Here is an 8,300-nt window from a genome sequence, read left to right on the forward strand (position 1 = left end):
GGGCAATTTTTATGGCTCTGGAAAGTCTTGGCTTCCATAGGATATGTATTTATATGTTCCTTTTCTTACTGGTGTTAAGCCTTTTTCACCCTCCATGAGCTCAGAAGCAGTTTATCCAGTAACACTTCAAAGTTCATTGTATTCTTTCTTCATTATTTTCCCTAAGCTTAGCAACCATAATTCAGGCAATCTTTCTTCAAAGGTGTTGTCTCTGATCATTCATTTTTCTCCTGACTACTTCCAGCTGATGCCTAAAACTGAATGCAGTTCGCTAAATGAAGCTTACTAATGTGGGAGTAAAAGATTACTGTTTATGTCATAAATGTAGCATGAGATCTCCCTCTTGTGCAAGATGACATTTCAACTTCTGTTCAGTTTATATTTACTAATTTCCCAGGTTGCCTTTTGAGCTACTGCTGACTAGCTGGTATACTCCCCACTGTACATAGGTGGTTGATTTCTCCTTTTCAAGTGCAGAGTGTTGTCCGTACTGAATTTTGCCTTGCTTCCTTCCTTCTCATGCCCTGCTTCCTCCTCATACTGCTCGTCCGGCTGGTATGTGTTGAACCAGAATTTTAGTTCTGTCTTCTAATGCTCCTTCAAGCTTCATTTCATATGCCATGTATTTATAAATATTCCATTTATTATACCATCAACAAAAGTAATAGTAAAAAAGATCGATGCCTTGTAGAACCACCCTTAATGTTGCCCTCCATTTTGACAGGGAACTACTAACAACTGATTTCTAACTACTTTCCAGCCAGTTTACACGCTCTTCATGTGCACCATGCTTTTCTAAATTGTTTATCACAATATCACATCAAAAGCATTTGGGAAGTCAAGTTACAACATCTGCTGTTTTTCCTCTCTTGTTTGGGTATCCTATCATGTCAGAAAAGGAGATGTGTTACATTGACAGTATATATTTATGATAAATCCATACTGACTTCTCATCTCTTTGTGTTTCTCCCAGCGCTTAAAGCAATTTGTTGTCTATTTTTTGTTTTTCTTTTAAGGAATTTATTTCAGGCAAAAAGTCTATAAATACAAACATTTGATTCTTTCCTTTTAAAGATGGGAAGTATGACACTACTTTTATTTTCTGAAATTTCATGTGTTCTTTAAAACATTCCCAACACAACTGCTAGAGGATCACACTCCACACCAAATTTGGTAGGGATCCTAGGTCTGCATCAGCCTAAACAGACTTGGAAATACATAACCTATTCAACTACTCCAGCAGACTGCTTTCTTTTTATCTGTTTTTACTGCTTAAATTTACTGTGAAATATTTATAAATATATAGCTATAATATGCAAAGACAGTCTCATCACAGTTTTTCTCTGCTTTCATGTATTTCATTTCAGCTTTCCTATTTATAGTCTCTTTTTCACTGAACATAATTTACAAAGATAATCAACTGTTATGATACAGAAAAAATAAACTTATGAGGGCATTTAATCCTATGCTATTTGCATAGCAAATTATCCTTTGCCTGAACTACAGTAATTGTAAAGATGTTAAAACTGGTTTAAGATGTATCATTCATATACTCTTCGCATTGCTAATGCATCTGTCTAAAGGAATTCAGCTCTTATTTGATAAAAAGTGCTTATTGTATGCCATGTAGTTTGATTTCTTTTTGGAAGAAGCTATAATCTCTACAGAAAAAGAAAATAGTGGTGAATTTATTGTAAGTCATTCCACAATTCAGCCTTTTCATACACAGCACATATATTACACTCACCTGGCAGCGTTCGTTATTGTTAATAATATATATAATGCACAAAGTTACTTCCCAGATTATGTTATCAAATTGTATTTTGAATTCAGGATTGCAAATATATAGAGCTGAGTGTCTAAAGACTACAGTGTTTTTACCAATTTGGAAGGTAGAAATACTAACTTCATAAGGTAGTAGATATAATCTAGAAGATATTAGAAAAAAAATGATTAAAAAGGAAGTCCTTTACTGATGTAATGTCACTTTAATGTGTGAGATTTTGATCAATTGAGAGCTGCAGGTTCTGTATGTACTTAGAAGTATAGAGAATTGTTTGCAGTCTTGAAACAGTAAGAATATACTGTATTTCATCTAAAGATATAAAACAAAGAATCTCTTCACACCAAAGTTAACATACTTGCCTGATTGTTCCCCAGAGCACAATCCTTGATCATGTAAGAGTTTTTGAATCCTGTTTACAAAAGTCCTTAGACCACTCTGGAAAATCTTCAGATTTTTTGATTGCGTTGGATGAAGGGTGCTGGGTATGACCAGCCACTTACCAGAGAGATACGCAGTTGTTTTGCAGCTTCTTTCTACATTTTAAATGAACTTGCTTAATGAGATAAAATTTAAAGTTACCAACATTGTCCTTCTGAAGAAGTTTTGAACTATAATGCTATGATCTTTAAAGCTTTATGCGTGTGTTAAATATGTCACAAGTAATTAATGAAATAGTTTTGATATGTAGGCTTTCCTGTCTTGCCCTCTAAAGGTTGCCTAAAGGCATATTGAATTGATAACAGATCTTTATGGATAGAAGATCATGAATAAAACTATTGGAATAATTTATAAATAAAATACTGCCAAGATCATACTGTTGCTTTTCAGCTTCACCTGCCATTATGCAGTTGTAACTAAATATTTTATGTAATTACTTATTAAAAATGTTACATATGTACAAATTTATGTAATGTTAACTGAAGGTTGACCTCATATAATATCTATTTTCCTGTGATTTCACATCTAAGTATTACTTTTCAGCAGAATTCTCTCTGAAAATTCATATTAAACCTAAGGCCTCACTTAAAGTAGGACATCTTCACTCAAGATAAAAGAGAGTGAAATGGTGGGACTTATGTTCAAATTCACAGATTCATAGAGCTCCCTCCTCCCCCCCCCACCCCCTTTAGAATAGCTATGGATAAAAGTTGTATTGTTTTATTGTTAATCCAAGTAATGTTCTAACAGTCCAGAGAGAGATGCTCTTTGTAAATGGGGGCACCATTGCCATTAAGGTAGAGCTAAGCATTTCAGGCTCAAGACATTCTGCAAAGTATTTCCCAAGAGCAAATATGTGTCACATTCTACTAATTATGGAATTTAATGATTACTTTGCCAGGCTTTCAAAATCCTGCCTCTGAAAGGAATTAAGATGAATAACTAAGGCTATTGAATGTCTTGTCTTTCCATTTAACTGTACTGACAAAAGAGACATGTTTTGACAGTAGTCAGACGATTAATGGTAAGTTCTGCTTCAAGGGAAAAAAAATGAGATTTTTTTTCCTCAGATTCATCTTTATTTCTCTGACTTCAGAGCAGGTACTACTCTCTACACATCTCCTTGAAAGGCTTCACTGTAGTGGTGCCATGTGGGTTAGGCTGAACTGAAACTTCTGATTAAAAGCGTGATACTGTTTCAGAAGCCTATGAAATTCTAGTGGTTTTCATATAAATCAGTTTATTAGCAGCTCATAAGGTGGTCTTTCCATTGTAATAATATTTAAATTTATTATATGTTGCAGGCAGGGGTCAAATTTAATCCCCCACACACTGCTAACCTGATCTGACAGTATATTTGGAGGTGTGAAGCAATGTGTAATACTGGGACAAACAAATCCAAAGAAATGTGCCACTTTTATATCTTCTACTTACACATTCTCTTTTTCTGTGAATTTATATGTAAATAAAGGTAATGTGAGAGATATTTTTGTTCTTTTTCCAACTATTCTAAAGTGTTGTTGAGCTGATGCTTGGCAGTATGATGTTTCAAAGTAGATAGTTTTCTTGCCTCAGTGATTTTGCATCTCACCTTTATTTCCCGTGTTAGTCAATCCAGATTTTTCCTTTGAACCTCAAAGACTTTCATTCAACTGCATTTGCTAGTGACAGACATTGATAATGTAATCACATATGATAGCTGTAAACTAGGTACATGAAGAACATAAACATTATGACAATAAACTCGATAATGATGTAATTGACAGCACAAGGGGCTGCTAATCCTTTTAAAAATAATTTTGTTATGTCTGTCAATAATAAGAAATGGTCACATTTCTATATATCTGTTGATGTAAACTATATATTTCTATCATATTTAAATATTTAGATTTATAGAGTCATTGGTCCAAAACAATTGGACTACAAAGCAGTTAGAGTAGGTTGATCATGGCCATTATGTTATTTTACTCACTGGTATATTACTTTATCCTCTTACTTCACTCTTAACTCAGATACTGCAGGAAAATTTGAAAGGGAAAATAAATGAAAAATAAATATGTGAATTTCAAGGAAGAAAATTCCTGAAAACAAAATTTTTCAAGGATTATTAGATTTTGCATCTTAAAGGGATTACCTGTAATTTAGTAGCTAGAAGTGCCTGCACAGCCCCCTGCCCCTGCAAGTGCATGGAACTGTGTGAATAATTGAATGCTTTAGTGCCTATGTGAGGGGGGATTACATCATTTTGAGATTTGCAGTAGAGGAATGTGTAGAAATTTAGAAGCTGTAAGTGTTCAGTATTGTGGTCTATTTGTTTCATTGCTGATATTGATCCTACATATGTTATTAACTGCTTGTTAACAAATCTATAATAAACTGCTTTAGTCCTGATTTTGTTAAAAACATGAAGGTTGAGAAGTTTTCTACTGGGGCAGGCAGCAAACTATGCTTTGCTGTCTGTCTGTGCAGACACCTGTGTGCAGCTTTTGTCCTCCTTTATGAGGACAGAGTGGGTGGCAGGAACATGTGGTGGTGATAGTGGCCACAAGCTGAGTGACTCTTGCTGGGTGGTGTTCTGTTCTGATGGGCTTGCAGTCTCAGGAGACCTGATGAGGTGTGACTCACCCCAAAGTGGCAGGCATCTGCACGCAGTTGCCTTTTGCTGTTTTGGTGCTCCTAAGGGAGCAGAGTGAATGGTGTCTGCAGATGTATTACTATGCAGTTTGCATGGCTGAGACTGTGCAATTGAAGAACCTGAGAGAAGTGAGTGAGACAAAACCAGAATAACAACTCTGGACTTCAGAAGACCGTATTTCAGCCTGCTTAGGACCCTGGTTATGATGATCCCATGGGAAACTACTTTGGGTGGAAAAGAGGCCCAGGAGGGCTGGCTGATCTTTAAGTACAGCCTCTTCAAGGCACAAGAATGATCAATTCCTGTCACGTTAGCATGGCAGAAACTGAGCCTGGGAGAACAAGAAGCTCCTGACTAAGCTCAGACATGAAAAGAAAGTACTCACATGGTGGAAGAAGGAACATGCAAAGACAGTGCCCGCTCCTGTAGGAATAGATCAAGGAGAGCAAATGCTTATTTGGAGCTGACTCTAGTGCAATGTAAGCATAATACAAAAGATTTTTCTAATACTTTGTTAGGACAAGGTAGGTTAGTGATTGAATGGGGCTGTTGCCTGCATCTCAGCTATGCAAAAACTGGTTCAGTGGTTTGAAGAGAGAGAGAGAGAATTTCTTTATGATGTCAGAAGGTGTCCTGGTTATATCAGTATTCCATATCATGACATCATGTGATGGGCTGTTGGGTGTAGAGACACAGTGTACTGTGGAGCTATATTTCCTAGTCTCATGCTCTTTAGTAGTCTCATGTGAGTTCTGATTCTCCAAGAGGAAGATACGCTGAGATGTTTTACATTTCCCAAGGGCCTCCACATGATCTACAATTCCAGGTGACGGGGGTGAGGTGGCTTCCAGGTTCCAGCTGTGCAGCAAGCAGCAGCACGGTCATAGCCTTCCTCTCTCTCCCATTTGAATTTTTTATTTGTAACTCATTTTCTTATTATTATCTTATGTTGTTTCACCATTTGTAGTAAATTTGTTATCTCTCCTTATCTTAATTGGGTCATTTTTATTCTCCCCAAAAGCGGAAAAAGGGGCCCCCTTGTCCTGTTGCACTTGAAACTGTGACTGTCAGTGATGCCCAGCATGAGGCACGACAACGATCTGATTTAGATAAGAGATCTGCTGATAGTCAGTTAGAACTTTTATTAAAGTTTTTGGCCTGTGCCAATTTTCCAAGAAGTTTTGACATCATGCCAACTTGTTATTTTCCAGCTAAAAGAAAAATGATTCTGTTTTTCTGTTTAACAGTGCTCTTTAAGGGGCTTCACACAATTACCCAAAAGAAAAATGATGGAAACACATGAAGATGAGGAGGAAAGCACTACGCTTTGGCCTCTCACTGAGAGCAAGATCTGAGATTTGTGTAAACCTTATTGTTTTACCTACGTGATCATGGTGAGGATATGGAGAGTTGGCATGGAAACCTACCTCACTCTCATGGGCCCGGGTAAAAGAGTTACAAAACAATCAACTGCAAATGAGGGTTCCCTCACAGAAAGGGCTGCTCCCGTGACTACTGGTAACTAGAGGGGCCCTCCTTCCATTAATGGGGGCCAAGGGACAACTGAGTGTACTAGACTGTATGGATTCGATGGCCTGGCACACCAGAACCACAGAAATATGAGGCTTGGGTGGACACTGGTGCACAGTGCACCCTGATGCCATCTAGTTATAAAGGAACAGAATCTAGCTTGATTTCTGGAGTGACAGGAGGTTCTCAACAACTGACTGTGTTGGAAGCCGAGGAGAGCCTCACTGGAGGAGGCTGGCAAAAATGCTCCATTGTGACTGGCCCTGGGGCTCCATGTTTTCTTGGTATTGAATTTAAGTTCAACAAGACCAAGTGCTGAGTCCTGCACTTTGGCCACAAAAACCCCAGGCAATGCTACAGGCTTCAGGCAGAGTGGCTGGAAGACTGTGGGTGGGAAATGGATCTGGGGTTGTTGACTGACAGCCATCCGATCATGAGCCAGCAGTGTGCCCAGGTAACCAAGAAGTCCAATGGCACCCTGGCTTATATCAGAAATACTGTAGTTAGTAGGTCTAAGGAGGTGATCATCCCACTGTACCTAGAACTGGTGAGGCTGCGCCTTGACTACTGTATTCAGTTTTGGGCCCCTCACTACAAGAAAGACACTGAGGCCCTAGAGTATGTCCAAAGAGAACAACAAAGGTGGTGTTATCTTTATACATAAAAGTTTATGAACATCTGTAGAAAAAATCAAGAGATCTTATACTATTGTTGATTATCTCTACCTAGCAGTGTACTTTTTTAGCAACATAGAAAGTCTCAATAATATCTTGTGAGTTGATTAGGTCCTGTGTCAATATAGGTCATAAGCTGATTATCTTTTCTCATACTATGAGATTGTTTTAAACAGTGACTGGTTCAAGCCTTATTTTGGGTATCCAAATGAAAAAGTGGAACTGTACATCTTACGTCTTTATAGACCATGTATAATCAGAATTATGCAAAAAGAATGTAATTTCAGTTATTCCGTGGAACAGAGAAAATAAAACTAAAGAAATAAGAATTATTAATATTATATGGTACTGCTGTGTGAAGAGACCAGTTAAGCAGAGAAGTTCATTTTTGAAACATAACGCTTTCTGTCCTGAACACCACAGGCAGCTTCACAAGTATAAATTATCTCTCCACTAATAAGTATCAGGGTCACATTTTACTTGGGATTCTAAATCCATGTCATTATTCTAAAATGTGCTTGTGAAGAAAGATTCATTTGTTGTGTAGTGAAGGAGCTTCTAGGGATTGCTTTTAAGTGACTTTGATTAACCTCAACAAGAGCTTAAAATATGTCAATATCGGAACTTTTTGAGAAAGCTTAAGATTTCCATAAACGAATCAAGGGAGGAAAAAAGTCAGAAAACTATAGAAGCTGTGGGGTGATTGTGTGAGTTAAAATAACTATTAATAGAACTATCATTTGTTAAAGAATTCTTACATAATGGCAATCATAAGCTTTTAATCTTTTTCTGAATAAAATGATTTGTTTGGCAAGTCTGTATGTGCATACATGTATATATACATATATATATACATGTATTTATATATACGTCTTTGCACTGGTAATTCCTGAACTTTTGATGTGACTTCAAAAAGTTAAAATCCAGAAAAGGAATTAATGAAGGCACATTGATGAACATCAAGTTCACTGAATGTCAAATTGTGTTATTTCCCTAATGTTAAAATAGTACTTAATAGCCTTTGATGCAGCAAAATAAAATAGATGTTTTCTTTGATATGTATGTGCAGAACAAAGATGGCTTTGAAGTCTGTTTTTGTGTATTCCTTTAGCAGTGAAAAACTGACATATGATTGTAAACTTAGATTACTTGAAAGTATGAAAGCACATGAGACTTAAAAGGAAAAGTAGGACAATTTTCTTGACAGAAAAGTAATGCTATCTCTAGTGTCAGCGAT

General features: G+C 36.9%; 1 long non-coding RNA gene across 2 annotated transcripts; it reads right to left on the reverse strand.

Moving 5' to 3' along the window:
* LOC110398967 lies at positions 2,152-5,453 on the reverse strand. Of its 2 annotated transcripts, none has more exons than XR_002438777.1 (4): positions 5,370-5,453; positions 5,245-5,282; positions 3,816-3,885; positions 2,152-2,339 (listed from the first exon to the last, which is right to left on the reverse strand). It is a non-coding gene; the product is annotated as an uncharacterized LOC110398967 (long non-coding RNA). The 2 variants fall into 2 exon arrangements; XR_002438776.1 differs by lacking the exons at positions 2,152-2,339; positions 3,816-3,885 and adding exons at positions 4,173-4,239; positions 4,359-4,400.

The sequence above is a fragment of the Numida meleagris genome, chromosome 4 (genome assembly GCF_002078875.1).
Source record: "Numida meleagris isolate 19003 breed g44 Domestic line chromosome 4, NumMel1.0, whole genome shotgun sequence".
Classification (NCBI taxonomy): Eukaryota; Metazoa; Chordata; class Aves; order Galliformes; family Numididae; genus Numida; species Numida meleagris.